Source organism: Pristiophorus japonicus, chromosome 8 (genome assembly GCF_044704955.1).
Source record: "Pristiophorus japonicus isolate sPriJap1 chromosome 8, sPriJap1.hap1, whole genome shotgun sequence".
In the NCBI taxonomy this organism is placed as follows: domain Eukaryota; kingdom Metazoa; phylum Chordata; class Chondrichthyes; family Pristiophoridae; genus Pristiophorus; species Pristiophorus japonicus.
Genome location: NC_091984.1, coordinates 62,377,430 through 62,394,775, shown reverse-complemented (window position 1 = coordinate 62,394,775; position 17,346 = coordinate 62,377,430). Strand labels below are relative to the sequence as shown.

The 17,346-nt window shown below is 41.3% G+C and overlaps 1 protein-coding gene across 3 annotated transcripts in view; it reads left to right on the top strand.

Annotated features, from left to right (window-relative positions):
* The window catches only part of ipo13b (importin 13b), a 224,448-nt gene that overhangs the window by 2,715 nt on the left and 204,387 nt on the right, over positions 1 to 17,346 (top strand). The gene's annotated exons all lie outside the window — the stretch shown is intronic.

Below are 17,346 nucleotides of genomic sequence, written 5' to 3'. Positions count from 1 at the left end.
CTCCCCCCTCTCCTTTCTTCCCCCTCCCCCCTCTCCTTTCTTCCCCCTCCCCCCTCTCCCCTCTCCTTTCTCCTCCCCCTACTGCCCCTTCCTGTCAGAAACACAGACACTGACAGGCAAAGAGAGAGAGACACTGGGAGGGACCTGTCCCAGCACGCTGTTGGAGGGCTCCCCTTGCTACAGTTGGTGAGTGGAAACTTCATTTTTTATTTATTTGATTTTTTAAAAAATATTTAATATTTTTTGGTTGATTTATTGATTTATTTATCATTTATAATTGATTATGGCTCTTTATTTGTAAAAGTGATGTGTTTCATGTTTGTAAACTCCCCCCCCCCCCCCCCGCCCCAAATCTCTCTTCCTTACGCCTGATTTATAAGTGTAGGAAAGGTTTTTCTGAGCGTACAAAAATCTACACTTGCTCCAAACTAACTTAGAATGGAGTAAGTTTTCGCTGCGTAAACTTGCAAAACAGGCGTAAGTGGCTGGACACGCCCCCTTTTGGGGGAAAAAAATCTGTTCTAAAATGGAACTATTCTGACTCACTCGAACTGGAGCAAAGTAAATACCGAGAATTGCAATTTCTAAGATACTCCATTCTAAACTAGTTGCTCCTGAGGCTGAAACTTGACCCCAGAGTGACTACACTTCAAAAAGTACTTTATTACCTGTAAAGCGCTTTGGAATGTCCTGAGGTCATGAAAGATGCTATATAACCAAGTCATTCCTTCCCCTCCCTTGCCCTCCCCAGCTTCCTGCTGTTTCCCAGCCTCCAAACCTTAGACATTGGTTCTGGTTCCCACTGCCTTCCAGCGCCAACGTGAAAGTGTGGGTGAAGTCTCGAGAGCAAGAGTTGAATACGCATGACTAGAGAAGAAAAAACAATGAACAAGAGAGTTAGGGACAAGCAGAGGAAAGAACTGCAGAAAGAGATGCTGAAATTTTAATTTTTAGCTACATGTTCATGAGCAACATCATGGTAAATCAGCTAGTAAAGGAAAAAAATCCATGAAATCGTTCTGTTAAATATGTTCACTACCTTTTTATTATGGATAATATCCAAATTGTACTAAATACTAATTTTAACAACTTTAAATTGCTTAAGTTCCTAGTCTATGCTACCATAAACATTTTTCATTTCCTTTTAATCAATATTGACTTGAGTATCTAAATTTTGGACCAAATCAGAATTTGGTCCCATGCTATTGATTTTAACTAATTTTTAAAAATTCTAGTTGATGTAGATTACTTTTTTTTTTAAGTGGGATTTGATGAGTTGATCCTAAATAGGTTTCACTGTGTTTTCATTTTTTCACTACTGCAGATTGCCCTCAGTTGCTATACTAGGGATCCTTGATTTTTAAGAACGTACGTATGTAGTTTTTGTTTTGTACCTTGCTCTTAGGCAAGTGTTGTAAGCTGTTTCAAATTGTAAATTTATTCCACATTAAACTGCCCTTTTGTGTGGAGGAATTAATAAATATTGTTTTGAAAAGGTCATCTGATTGTTATTCAACTTTGTTTTGGAAAACTGTGCCTCCCTGTGTGCACTGAAGAGAGCAACCCAGTTCTGGTTCCTATACAAAACTAAAATACTGCGGACGTTGGAATACTGAAATAAAAAGAGAAGGCAGGTTAATTCTCCGCCCCATTCCAAACATACCTCTCAGTTCTTGGCCTCCTGCACTGTTTCAACGAAGCTCGAGGAACAGCACCTCATCTTTCGATTAGGCACGTTGCAGCCTCGGACTCAATGACCTACACAATTTCAGATCATAACCTCTGCCCTCATTTTTTAGAACGGCAGCTGTTGATGATTCTGCTATTCCCATTTGCACCTCCTTTAGACCCATCTTTTGTTTCTTTACCTGTCCCATTCGCATCTCCTTTTTGCCTTGCACCTCTGCCTTTTGTCATTTAATCTTTCCTGCCTTCCACCCGATCACAGACCTTCGCTTTTGTTCTTTCTTCCTCTCCCAGCTTAAAACCTGTTGCATCTCTCTAACTTTTTCCAGTTCTGACGAAAGGATGTCGACCTGAAACGTTAACTCTCTTTCTCTCTCCACAGATGCTGCCTGGCCTGCTGAGTATTTCCAGCATTTTTAAAAAAAATTTCTGCTTCCTATACAATTGTGACTGTGTGCTACTGAGTGATGTCTGCTCATTGAAATGAATACTTTAGTTGCAGTTATAGATCATTCATGTGAATTTTGTTTCTAATTTATCCACCATTGTTCATCAGCACCTACAGTAAAATCTGGTGTATTGATCTGACTGAGTTAAATTGCACTCTGACTTATGGGTGGCAGACAGTTGCATCAGTGCTTAAATAGAACTGCACTCAATAATTTTGATTTTATAAAGTCCTAAATGAAGATGTGACGAGCACAAGAGAAGTCACAATTTCAAGGATTTTCTTCATAATATATTATTGATTTTAGAGCTTGTGTAGTGTAATGTCTGTAAGCTTGTAACTCCACACTGTGGATGTGGACGTATTGTGTACTGCAACTGTACAGTTAATCATTAAACAGAACAGGCTTTCCAGAGAGTTCCGAGAGAGCAGCCTGCATATTAGGAATCTGTGTGTGCTGTGCTCTGTGAAGATATCACATTTGGCGAACGAGGATGAGATTTTTCGGATGTTTAAAGCTTAAATTTTGTTGGTGAAGGATTCAGCCAGCCGACAGAAGACTTTGGAAGTTTCTGTCTTTGGAAAAAAAAGCTACAAAATCCGAGGTTAAAAAACAGCACACGGCGTGAACAGCTAGAGATTAAAAATGGCAGATGTAATTGGATATTTGGGTGAATATAGACACGACCAGGAATGTTTTAAAGCGTATGTGGATCGGCTAGAAATGTATTTCACTGCAAATAACATAATCGAAGTTCCAGACAATGCAGTCTAGAACCAGGCTGTGTTGGAACGTAAGAAAGTGATCTTATCAGTGGCAGGTCTGGCAATATATGAAACCCTCGTAAATCTGCTTGTGCCTGACGAGCCAAAGGACACAACGCTTAGAGATTTTAACTAAGCTGGAGCAGCACTATAACCCCAAACCGTTAACGATAGCTTTCAGCAATCTCTTCGGGATTCGGAATCAAAAGGCGGATGAAAGTATTGCTGATTACATCATAGCATTAAAAAAGCTATTGATGCACTATAATTTTGGAAACTTTCAAAACAGAGCATTACGGGATCGTTTTGTTTGTGGGGTGAAAAATGATGCGATCAGAAGGAAGTTATTGACGACAGATGACTTAACTTTTGAGATTGCTTGTCAGACAGCGAGGTCGATGAGCATGGCCGAACAATATTCCCGAGAATTAAATAATAATTACGGTCGTCCGTCAACCGAGGTAAATCATCTGCAGGTTCAAAGTAAAAGACGGCCATGGCCGAAAGTCTCAGAAACTAGAAATTCTAACAGAGTGTCAAAGTAGTGCTATAGGTGCCTGGGACAGCACATTGCTCAAAGTTGTCCATACGTGAAGGCAGAGTGTTTCTTCTGCAGAAAGACTGGGCATCTTGCGAAGGCATGCCGACTGACAGTTTTTAAAGCTATGAGTCGAAATCCAAAGAGACTTCATAGCATGGAAGAACAACAACAGGACGAGGAGATGTTAGAGTTACATGTCATCAGGAGCACGAGGTTAATGGACAGCGATTCGGAAAGCATCAAAATCCACATAGATGTTGCGGGATTCAAGGTACCAATGGAAATTGACATGGGTGCCTCCGTGAGTGTAGTACCGGAGTCACTGTACCGCGACAAATTGCGTGATTTCCAACTGGAGAAATCCAGGATAGAGCTGCGAGGCTACTCGGGAGAGAAAATTCCTGTAGTAGGCCGTACCACCGTACTGGTGAAATATAAAGATCAATTTCAGAACTTGCCTCTTATAGTAGTGAAAGTCGACAAGTCTGCCTTACCAGGAAGAAATTGGTTGAGCTCACTGAAGCTGGATTAGAGTAAGATTTTCTGTGTGGAAGCGAGATTTTCATCAACGGATGAGCTTATCAAGCAGTATCCCAAGGTGTTCTGCGAAACGGGCAGTCCGATCCAAGGCTTCAAGGCGAGTGTCAGGGTACAGAAGGACGCTAGATCGGTTTACTACAAGCCTCGTTCCGTACCATATGCACTCGAGGAGAAAGTTGAGCAAGAACTCAAAAGACTAGAGACTGAGAACATTATTTGTAAGATAGATCGATGTAATTGGGCTACACCCATTGTTGTTGTACCTAAGTCTGATGGTAAAGTAAGATTGTGTGGTGATTATAAGGTAACCGTAAACTAGGTTCTAGAGGGTAATGTCCCCAATACATTGCCGAATATAGAAGATTTGTTCACAACACTGATGGGTGGTCAGATCTTTTCAAAACTGGATCTTACGAATGCCTACTTACAGTTTGAACTAGATAAGGGATCCAAGTCATGTTTGACTATAAATACTCATCTAGGCCTATATCAGTTTAATAGGCTCTTCTGCCCCTGCATTGTTCCAAGGGATGATGAACCAGATTTTGCAGGGTATTGAAGGGGTAGTATGTTATTTGGATGACATACTCATTTCGGCACCAAATAGGCAAATTCATAATAACATTTTGAATGAAGTCCTCAAATGGCTAGAGAAGCACAGAGTACAAGTGTCTGCTCGTAAGTGTGAGTTATTTAAAAACTCAGTGAAGTACTTAGGGTACAGAGAAGACAAAGATGGTTTACATCCAACCATGGAAAAATTGGATGCAATTAGAAATGCACCCACTCCCAGGAATGTCATGAACTTCGTTCATTCTTGGGTCTTTTGAACTATTATGGGAAGTTCCTACCAAATTTGGCTACAGTATTACATCCGCTGAATGAACTTTTGAAAAACAGGTCCAGTGGAAGTGGTCAAAAGAATGTGAAACAGCATTCAAGGAGTGTAAAAACAAATTGGTAGCGAGCATCATGTTAGTTCACTATGACATATCTAAGGAGATTAAGCTAGCATGTGATGCCTCTCCGTATGGAGTTGGGGCAGTAATCTCTCATGTATCAAGTAGTGGGGAGGAGAGACCAATTGCTTTTGCTTCATGCACTCTCAGTGCCAGTAAGGAAAATTATGCGCAAATTGAAAGGGAAGCTTTGGCATTAATTTTTGGGGTCAAGAAGTTTCACAAATACTTGTATGGTCGTAAATTTACCATCGTTACGGACCATAAGCCCTTAACAGCAATCCTCCATCCAAAGTCCCCAGTTCCAACATTAGCTGCAGCCCGAATGCAGAGATGGGCTTTGATTTTTGTCGTCATATACATATGATATTGAATACAGACGATCAGCTGATCACAGTAATGCTGTTGCAATGTCTAGATTGCCTTCCCCATCACAAGTTACACCCGATAGGGAAGAAGTGTTTTATTTTTCATACATTGATGAACTGCCAGTCACCGCTGAAGAGATTGGTAGAGCAACCAAACGTGACCCAGTGATAAACCAGAAGGTGAGAGTGAAGAACCATCACTATAAATGGTTAAAGTGGTTACCAGGAAGATTGGTAAAGATGTATGATAATGGACAGGTTAGGTTTGTTCATATTGATATTTTACCTACAGACATGGAAGGAGTTGAAGGTAGGAATGATTCAATTATTTCTGACTTTTCAGATAGTTTTGATATACCAGTAGCAAACCCTAAATTCAATGTACTGGAAACAAATCCAGGAGAGAATCAGAATGAAAGTCTGAGTCCGAGTCAGGGAAACAAAGAGCCTGAAGTTAGTGAGTGCAAATGAAAATCAAGGAAATTCCATGGAGGAAAATGTTCCTCAAATGGGTGTGAAATCAACACCATATTTGGAAGGTTCTGTTCGAGAGCAAAGGTATCCTCTTCGAAACAGGAAACAAGTGGTAAAGTTAAATTTGTAAATATGTATAAAAATGAAAGTTATTTATGATGTTTGGTATGATGGCTTTTTCATGAAGGAGGGAGAAGTGTAATGTCTGTAATCTTGTAATGCTTGTAGCTCCACACTGTGGATGTGGACATATTGTGTACTGCAACTGTATAGTTAATCATTAAACAGAACAGGCTTTCCGGAGAGTTCCGAGTGAGCAGCCTGCATGTTAGGAAGCTGTGTGTGCTGTACTCTGTGGAATATATCACATGTAGAAGACTGGTTTATCAACTCTTAATAGGAGAGATATGATCAGTCAGCATTTATGGTCTTGCAGGATGGATTAGAATTGGCTGCTTTTGACTGATCACTGTGCTAGCATCTGAGAAATAACCTGGATGTGAATGAACCTAGTAGCAAAAGAAATGGATCCTGTCAATTAGTTCATGTTGCTCTTTAGTTTGAACAATATTTGTGGGACATAATTTATGCTTTTCAGACACGAGAAAAGTGTACATCAGCTTGACACTTTATTCCACCGAAATGGCAAAAAAAACTGATGAGAAAACCAGTGGTTTTCCAGCAATTTTATCAATTAACAGTAGAACACGATGACTCTCCACTCGTCATGTGTAGTGTTTTGCTAAATCTGACTCCGTGTCTCCTATGATATGAACTGAACAGAAATAAATGTTCCTGGAAATCAGTAACTGGTACTCAATTAGGAGACATTTGCTTGTTGTTGATTCAAAAATGCAGCTTTTAAATTTGTTTTCACGGAAAATTCTAATTTTTCACTACATGTTTTTTCATCACCTTTCCACATGTCCTGATTCTGTTGACTCTTCTAAGGTATGGACCCATGGGCACTTGTCCCTATCCAGCACCTCGCACAAGTGACTAGTCATGTGCGAGTCTTGATGGTGAGCATTGGCAGGCTATAAAGCTTTGGAGACATTGTAGCAGATCCCCCAACTGTCCTTGCCTGATGACCACACGTGTATTTTCAGCAGGTGCCACTGACTACTGATGTGAAATGGGAGTTTTGAATGACTTTCCCACCCTGGAGCCTTCAGGTGTCTGTACTGCTCTCTCAGCCCCAGCTGAAATGACCTAAATCAGAACAGACTGGGTCAGATCTGGGAGCTTTCTAGTCGATACAGCACAGATAGTCACTGGATAAACTTGCTGTGCCATTTGGGGATGTGCAAGAAATTTTTAACTGGAGTCCTGTTACAATTTTGTTTTTATGTAATTGATCTTTTTGTGAAATAAAGGGGACCAGTTTGGCATAGAACAAGTTTCTTAAAAGGAGAAAAAGAAATCAGGAGAAAGGGAATATTTTCTACACACTACTCTTCTTACTGTCACTTTAAAAAAAAAAAAATGTAATTTGTCCTGTGCTAAACTTATCCTCCCTTTTTACTGAATGGAAACATCTTTGAGAAAATTAGCACCTTCCCAGAACATTCACTCTAACGTGCATTTTAAAAGCTGCATTTCTAAATTGATGGTTGGGAAAAGGCTGTCTGAGTTTCCTAATTGTATACCATTGGTCATGTGAGCTGAGGCAGTGCATTGATGGGCTATTCAACTTTGTGATGGTCGCTGAGACTGATTCTGCACTTAGCTGACATCCAGACAGGCATCCTTCTACCAGGGGTGACTGGACATCGATCAGTAGCAGGGACTTGGTTGAATTAAGACACACAGAGACTTGCATCCACTTCAGAGCTATTCCAGCATCGTATGGGGACCACATGTATTTGAAGTGACTGCACTGATTATAAAAGTGAGATCCAGCAATGAAACCCGTGGTTAGAATCATAGAATGGCTACAGCACAGAAAGGGGCCATTGGGCCTGTCGAGCCCATACCAGCTCTCTGCAAGAGCACTTCAGCTAGTCCTACCCCCCTGCTCTCTCCCGATAGCCCTGCAAATATTTTTCCTTCATGTAATTATCCAATTCCCTTTTGCAAGTCACGATTGAGTCTGCCTCCACCAGCCTTTCAGGCAGTGCGTTCCAGATCATAACCACTCGCTGTGTAAAGTTTTTCCTCGTTGCCTTTGGTGCTTTTGCTAATCACCTTAAATCTGTGTCCTCTGGTTCTCGACCCTTCCGTCAATGGGAACAGTTTCTCTCTATCTACTCTATCTAGACCTTCATGATTTTGAACACCTCTATCAAATTTCCTCTCGACCTTCTCTGATCCAAGGAGAACAACCCCAGCTTCTCCAGTCTATCCACGTAACTGAAGTCCCTGATCTCTGGAATCATTCTCATAAATTTTTCTGCACCGTCTCTAAGGCCTTCACATCCTTCCTAAAGTGTGGTGCCCAAAATTGGGGACACTATTCCAGTTGAGGGTGAACCAGTGTTTTATAAAGGTTCATTGTAACTTCCTTGCTTTTGAAATTTTATGCCTCTATTTATGAAGCCCAGGATGCCATATGCTTTTTTTTAAACTACTTTCTCAACCTGCCTTTGCCACCTTCAATGATTTGTGCACATATACCCCCAGTTCTCTCTCTCCATGCACTTTAGTTTATATTGCCTTGCTTTGTTGTTCCTACCAAAATGTATCACTTCGCACTTTTCTGCGTTAAATTTCATCTGTCACGTGTCCGTCCATTTTATCAGCCTGTCTATTTCTTCTTGAAATCTTTCACTATCCTCCTCACTGTTTATGTTTACTATTTGTTGCATGTAATATTTTTAATCCAGCAAAGGCTATCAAGGTGTCTAGTCTGTTTTGCTCCAGCAAAAATATAAATTTACAGTGTACCAGATTTTACCAGCCTAGTCACACACATAATTGGATTTCCCTTTTATAGGACTCTTAAATTGGGAATTGGATGACTAATGAGACTGTTCAACCTCATGGTTGTTAGGTACCTGATTATTTCCATTTCAGCTGTTTCAGTTATAGAAGATATGAGTTGCTGAATTTTCAGTAATGTATCTAATTGCAGCTGTGTAATTGAGGTGCTTCCGCAATCAGTTTTTGACAAAAGGAAACTAGTAAGCTAATGGCTAATTGTGGTTCTGCTACAAGAGGAAAAGGACTAAGAGCCAAGTTTAGAAATAATGGGTCAATACTATAATACAGCAGCCATGAGATGTTGGGTTCACACCATCGCTTTGCAGCACAGATTATATAAATGGTTAGATGGAATTGAGTGAATCAATTTGGAAGTAGGACAGAACCAGAAGATAGTCAAACTGTCTTTAAGATAAACACGCAGAACTAGAACAAGTGTTTAAATATAATAGAAAATTTGCGCAGTGAATGGGGACGAAGACCTGTATAGACTGGTGTGTCTCTGTATTTTGAGGTCCGAATAGGCCAACTGTCCATCATTGCTCTTTATTTTCTCCTCTTGTTTTGTGTCGTCCTCAATGCCAGCTTCCTCCCTGATTTGAAGCACACTTAATAACAATTCCCAACCTGGATTCAGGCTAACTGCTATAAGTTTGTTTGGCATTTTTCTTTTCATTTATGTTTATCTTTATCTATTTTTCTCCTGGTATCACAGCATAGGGTTTTAGACTGGGATCTGTGAGGAGATCCTAGGGTCTGCAAGGTCATCAGATTTCTACCTGCCTCTCATTTCTGTATTATTGTGTATTTGTTGACTTGTCCTGTTGAACACTAGTGGCATTAATGCAATTTTTTAAAACCATTTTCCCATATGTAGTTGACAATTTTTTTTTTGAAAATCGGAATAGGGATCTTGGGAGAGTATACTTGTGGGGGATGACTTGCACAGAAAAGTCATAAAACCTGATATATTTTACTCATTTCAAGGCAGAAATAGGAATTTCTGTGGCTGTTGGACTAGGTTGGAGCCTGCAGTCGGAGATGAGACAAAATGGGGGGTGGGGGGGGGGGGGGAAGATCAGGAGAAAGATGTGGACAAAGAGAACCGGAAACAAGCAGAAAAGGGAGTAGATGGAGAGAAGGAAAGACTTGCAGGATGAAAGAGGGAAAAGAAAGGAAACTAATGGATAACCGATTGTCTATGCCTCACGCACTGAGACAAAAGGGCACAGTGGAAGACGAAAAAGGTTATCGGAAGAGAGAGACATTATTGTATGTGAGCAGTGCTGTGGGTATCAATTAGTATATGTTGTGTTAAATATGTAATATATACTTGTTACTTATGGTTCACCCTCTTCTAGATTGGAGAGACAAACACTGTCCATTTTGCTGAACATCTTTGACCATTCTGTAGATCATGATTGGTACATGCAAGTAGGATCATGTGGTTTTTTGAGTGTCTGTAGTTATTTAACCATATGGAAATTCTCCATGTATTGTGTTACATGAATGTGGACTCAGACATTTGAAGCAGATGTGTGACATGCAACTTTCTGCTAAGCTTACTATTTTTTAATGATGTAGTCAACTGAAGTAAAGCCATTATGATGCTCTTGCTCTTTTTTAAAAAAAAAAAGCAATCTGAAGAAATGAATGTTTGGTATTAGACAATCATTTAGGAACCTGTGTCGAGCTGGAAAAGATCATTTTAATCCGTCTGGCTCACAGTTTAAAAGCAGATTTAAACTGATATGGCAGGGGGATGGGAACCAATGCAGGGAGACAGAGGGAAACAAAAAGGAGGCAAAAGCAAAAGACAGAAAGGAGATGAGGAAAAGTGGAGGGCAGAGAAACCCAAGGCAAAGAACAAAAAGGGCCACTGTACAGCAAAATTCTAAAAGGACAAAGGGTGTTAAAAGAACAAGCCTGAAGGCTTTGTGTCTTAATGCAAGGAGTATCCGCAATAAAGTGGATGAATTAACTGTGCAAATAGATGTTAACAAATATGATGTGATTGGGATTACGGAGACGTGGCTCCAGGATGATCAGGGCTGGGAACTCAACATCCAGGGGTATTCAACATTCAGGAAAGATAGAATAAAAGGAAAAGGAGGTGGGGTAGCATTGCTGGTTAAGGAGCAAATTAAGGCAATAGTTCGGAAGGACATTAGCTTGGATGATGTGGAATCTATATGGGTAGAGCTGCAGAATACCAAGGGACAAAAAACGTTAGTGGGAGTTGTGTACAGACCTCCAAACAGTAGTAGTGATGTTGGGGAGGGCATCAAACATGAAATTAGGGGTGCGTGCAATAAAGATGCAGCAGTTATAATGGGTGACTTTAATATGCACATAGATTGGGTTAACCAAACTGGAAGCAATATGGTAGAGGAGGATTTCCTGGAGTGCATAAGGGATGGTTTTTTAGACCAATATGTCGAGGAACCAACTAGGGGGGAGGCCATCTTAGACTGGGTGTTGTGTAATGAGAGAGGATTAATTAGCAATCTCGTTGTCCGAGGCCCCTTGGGGAAGAGTGACCATAATATGGTGGAATTCTGCATTAGGATGGAGAATGAAATAGTTAATTCAGAGACCATGGTCCAGAACTTAAAGGAGGGTAACTTTGAAGGTATGAGGCGTGAATTGGCTAGGATAGATTGGTGAATGATACTGAAGGGGTTGACTGTGGATGGGCAATGGCAGACATTTGGAGACCGCATGGATGAACTACAACAATTGTACATTCCTGTCTGTCGTAAAAATAAAAAAGGGAAGGTGGCTCAACCGTGGCTATCAAGGGAAATCAGGGATAGCATTAAAGCCAAGGAAGTGGCATACAAATTGGCCAGAAATAGCAGCGAACCCGGGGACTGGGAGAAATTTAGAACTCAGCAGAGGAGGACAAAGGGTTTGATTAGGGCAGGGAAAATGGAGTACGAGAAGAAACTTGCAGGGAACATTAAGACGGATTGCAAAAGTTTCTATGGATATGTAAAGAGAAAAAGGTTAGTAAAGACAAACGTAGGTCCCCTGCAGTCAGAATCAGGGGAAGTCATAACGGGGAACAAAGAAATGGCGGACCAATTGAACAAGTACTTTGGTTCGGTATTCACTGAGGAGGACACAAACAACCTTCCGGATATAAAAAGGGTCGGAGGGTCTAGTAAGGAGGTGGAACTGAGGGAAATCCTTATTAGTCGGGAAATTGTGTTGGGGAAATTGATGGGATTGAAGGCCGATAAATCCCCAGGGCCTGATGGACTGCATCCCAGAGTACTTAAGGAGGTGGCCTTGGAAATAGTGGATGCATTGACAGTCATTTTCCAACATTCCATTGACTCTGGATCAGTTCCTATGGAGTGGAGGGTAGCCAATGTAACCCCACTTTTTAAAAAAGGAGGGAGAGAGAAAACAGGGAATTACAGACCGGTCAGCCTGACATCGGTAGTAGGTAAAATGATGGAATCAATTATTAAGGATGTCATAGCAGTGCATTTGGAAAGAGGTAATATGATAGGTCCAAGTCAGCATGGATTTGTGAAAGGGAAATCATGCTTGACAAATCTTCTGGAATTTTTTGAGGATGTTTCCAGTAGAGTGGACAAGGGAGAACCAGTTGATGTGGTATATTTGGACTTTCAGAAGGCTTTCGACAAGGTCCCACACAAGAGATTAATGTGCAAAGTTAAAGCACATGGGATTGGGGGTAGTGTGCTGACATGGATTGAGAACTGGTTGTCAGACAGGAAGCAAAGAGTAGGAGTAAATGGGGACTTTTCAGAATGGCAGGCAGTGACTAGTGGGGTACCGCAAGGTTCTGTGCTGGGGCCCCAGCTGTTTACACTGTACATTAATGATTTAGACGAGGGGATTAAATGTAGTATCTCCAAATTTGCGGATGGCACTAAGTTGGGTGGCAGTGTGAGCTGCAAGGAGGATTCTATGAGGCTGCAGAGCGACTTGGATAGGTTAGGTGAGTGGGCAAATGCATGGCAGATGAAGTATAATGTGGATAAATGTGAGGTTATCCACTTTGGTGGTAAAAACAGAGAGACAGACTATTATCTGAATGGTGACAGATTAGGAGAAGGGCAGGTGCAAAGAGACCTGGGTGTCATGGTACATCAGTCATTGAAGGTTGGCATGCAGGTACAGCAGGCGGTTAAGAAAGCAAATGGCATGTTGGCCTTCATAGCGAGGGGATTTGAGTACAAGGGCAGGGAGGTGTTGCTACAATTGTACAGGGCCTTGGTGAGGCCACACCTGGAGTATTGTGTACAGTTTTGGTCTCCTAACCTGAGGAAGGACATTCTTGCTATTGAGGGAGTGCAGCGAAGGTTCACCAGACTGATTCCCGGGATGGCGGGACTGACCTATCAAGAAAGACTGGATCAACTGGGCTTGTATTCACTGGAGTTCAGAAGAATGAGAGGGGACCTCATAGAAACGTTTAAAATTCTGACGGGGTTAGACAGGTTAGATGCAGGAAGAATGTTCCCAATGTTGGGGAAGTCCAGAACCAGGGGACACAGTCTAAGGATAAGGGGGAAGCCATTTAGGACCGAGATGAGGAGGAATTTCTTCACCCAGAGAGTGGTGAACCTGTGGAATTCTCTACCACAGAAAGTTGTTGAGGCCAATTCACTAAATATATTCAAAAAGGAGTTAGATGAAGTCCTTACTACTAGGGGAATCAAGGGGTATGGTGAGAAAGCAGGAATGGGGTACTGAAGTTGCATGTTCAGCCATGAACTCATTGAATGGCGGTGCAGGCTAGAAGGGCCGAATGGCCTACTCCTGCACCTATTTTCTATGTTTCTATGTTTCTAGAATATAGTTAATTCCTTAATTGATTTTCTCACCATATGTTGGACCAATTGTCTTTTAAAACTGCTGATCTGATCCGCCTCAATCACGTCCATAAGTGGTCCTTTCCAAGCATTCATCACTCTCTGTGAAATAGTTATGTTTGATCTGTTCATTCACTTTCTATCTGAGTTTCATCACAAGACTGCTTGTTATTTTTCAGGGTTAAACTTGTTGATATTCTTAAGTATCTTTAATATCTCTAAGATTCAATCTCCACATTCTCCAGTGTAAATAAACAGAGTCACAAGGAGAGACTATAGAAGCTCAAGTCTCTGATGCCTAATATCAGATTGCTTTTTAGAGTAAAAGCACCATAATGGCCCTGTTGCACTTTTTTTCAGTACCATGATTTCCTTGCGGAAACCAGAACTGCACACAGTACTCCAGCTGAGGACAAATCAATACCCTGTGAAGATTCAGTACCACTCTTTGTAATTTATGTTCCATTCCAAACTCTATGCAAACCAAGATCTTATTTGCCTTACTTACTGCTACCCAACACTGCAGATAGTTTCAGTAATTTGTCCACCAGTACCCCAAATCATTTTCCTATGCTGTATCCTGTAGACTAATCATTTAGAAATAATTAAAAATGTTTTCATTGTCTCATCACTTTGCTCTCGTTAGAATTGAATTTCATTTGCCATTTCCAATCTATCTAGATTCCTCTGGACCTGATCAGTCTGCTCTTGATTGTTTGCAGCCCTCACCTTTAATGTCATTGGGAAATTTTGACTGTTTTGTCAATCATTTCCCCCCCTCCCAATCATTGATATACAACATGAATAGCAAAAGAACCAGCATGTCACTGGGACATCCCATTAATTCACTTTCTGCCACATGCTGACATAGCTCAGTGCATGACCAACCTCTGTCGTTTTTGATGCAGCTAGTTGCCAATCCACTTCAATAACTACCACATGTTCCTAACCTTTCTACCTTAAGAACCAAACTCCTATATAGGACTGTATCGGAAGCCTTGCTGATCTAGATAACAATGTCCACTACGTTTCCTTTATCTCAAACTCCAATATCTCCTCAAACAATTCTAACCAGAATGTTCAACATGAATTCCCTAACTCCTCCCACGTTCAGGTCTCTTAGACTATGTTGACTTCATACTTCATAGTTCTCTAGGTGTTTCATGGTATCCTGCTTCAGAATAGCATTCAAGGCTTTACTCATGATAGGTATACTGCTCATTGGTATGTAATTTTCAGGACTTGCCTTTTGCTGCTTTTTTCCCTCCCTCTCCAATCCTCTGGTACAACTCCTTATTCTAGTTTGCTAAAGAACATGACTAATTGTATTGGATATTTCCATAAATATCCCTATGTGCCAACTATCTGGCCCAGGGCTTTCTCTTTCAGTGTCTTCAATGTTCCAGTCACTTCGTTGTCAATAATTACTACAGGTTGAACCTCCCTTATCTGGAACCACCCCTTGTCAGGAAACATTCCTGGCCACCGGGTGGCGCATGCGCAGAACTCCGACATGAACAAATTGAAGTAATTCCTCGCTGCTGACTCCCGCCATCGGTGGTCTGACCCCGCGATCCACTGCTCTTCCCCCCCCACCCCCCAAAATGATCTCTCTCCCAGCCCCAAGCCAGCCAACCCGATATCTTCTTGCTCAGTACCTGTACCATCCAATTTAACGTGACCACCCTCGTCCGGAATTATCCCTTGGGCCAGGTCCCGAGGGTTCCGGATAAGGAAGGTTCAACCTGTATTCTTTTTATAATTTTGTATTAATTTCCAGCAAAATCAACCCTCACTTCAGGAAGAGGGTCAAGGGAATACTGTTGCAAAGAAATTGCTTGAGATAACTTGCATTTTCTATTTGCCCATCAGCAGACCCAGACCCATCGGAGACCCAATTACTACCTTGATCTGTTTATACTCTAAAAAGAGGCTTCTATAAATGCATCTAATTTTCGCTTCAATCCTAATCTCATTGTCTTTCTTTGCCTGTCTGCCCAGTTTTGGTTGATATTCTCCACCCTATTCTTATTTATCTAATTGTGGCCAGAAAATCCTCTGCAATGGCTTCTCTTCCCACTCCCGCATTGTTACCACTGGTGACCCCCAAAGATCTATCCTTTTCCCCCTCCTATTTCTCATCTATATGCTGCCCCTTGGCAACATTATCCGAAAACATAGTGCGGTTTCCACATGAACGCTGATGACATCCAGCTCTACCTCACCACCACTTCTCTCGACCCCTCCATGGTCTCTAAATTGTTAGACTGCTTGTCTGACATCCAGTACTGGATGGGCAAAAATTTTCTCCCATTCAATATTGGGAAGACTGAAGCTATTGTCTTTGGTCTCTGCCACAAACTGCGTTCCCTAGCAACTGTGAGGCTGAACCAGACTGTTTGCAACCTAGGTTTGATCAATCCTGAAATGAGTTTCCAGCCACATATCCGCGGCATAATTAAAACCGCCTATTTCCACTCCCGTAACACTGCCCGTCTCCACACCTGCCTCATCTGCTGCTGAAATCCTCATCTATGCTTTTGTTATCTCTAGACTTGACTACTCCAATGCACTCCTGGCTGGCCTCCCACATTCTACCCTACATAAACTTGGGATCATCCAAAACTCGGCAGGCCGTGTCCTAACTGGCACCAAGTCCTGTTCACCCATCACCACTGTGCTCGTTGACCTGCTCCCGGTTAAGCAATGCCTCGATTTCAGAATTCTCATCATTGTTTACGAATCCCTCCATGGCCTTGCCCCTCCCTATCTCTAATCTCCTTCAGCCTCACAACCCCCCCGCCCCCCCCCGAGATGTCTGCGCTCCACAAATTCTGTCCTCTTGAGCATCCCTGATTATAACTGCTCAACCATTGGTGACCATGACTTCAGCTGCCTAGGCCCCAAGCTCTGGAACTCCCTCCCTGAACCTCTCCGCCTCTCTACCACTCTTTCCTTTAAGACGCTCCTTAAAACCTACCTCTTTGACCAAGCTTTTGGTCATCTGCCATAATTTCTTCTTGTGTGGTTCGGTGTCAAATTTATTTGTTTTGTTTTATAACACTGCCGTGAAATGCCTTGGGATGTTTTACTACATTTAAGAGGCTACATAAATACTTGTTGTCTGTCTTGCATTGAATCTGAAGATCTATATTTGAGGAACATTTTTTGCCCTTATTTCTTGTGTTAGCTCCTTTATTGCCCATGTGGTTGGTTGGTTTTTTACACAGTGATATAAATTAACTTGCATATTTAAATATAAACCAATTCTCCTCCCAGCTTTGTCCCTCGAATGATCTATTTGAGTCCAGTTCATTAACTGCTTCCTTGTTGACTCCTGAAGTCTACCCTACTAAAATGGAATCTTTGTACTACTTTGTGGTGAGTCTGATACCGAACGCGAATACAACTGTCCACAATTTATTTAATTATATCTTGGGTAAAAAGTAGAATTTTTTTAATAATGTACATTGACATTTTTGAATCTGGTTTCAGGGGCATGTACACACTTATTTTTGGCAACTGTTTCCAATGCACAGTATTTGGTGCAAAATTAAAATTGGAAATATTTGTTCATTGGAACAAAAAGGGCTTGATGTTCAGAATTGAAAATTTACGTGTTTCCTATATTCTTTTTGAGACATGACCAATATCGGCATAAAATAGAGTTTAAGCTCTCCTGAAATCCTATTCCTTTTCACTGTTCCAATTTAATTTTAATTGGAGGGGATGAATTGCAACTAAAGGTGTTTTTTTTTAAACCTGAAAGAAACCGATTCCTTTGTTCTTT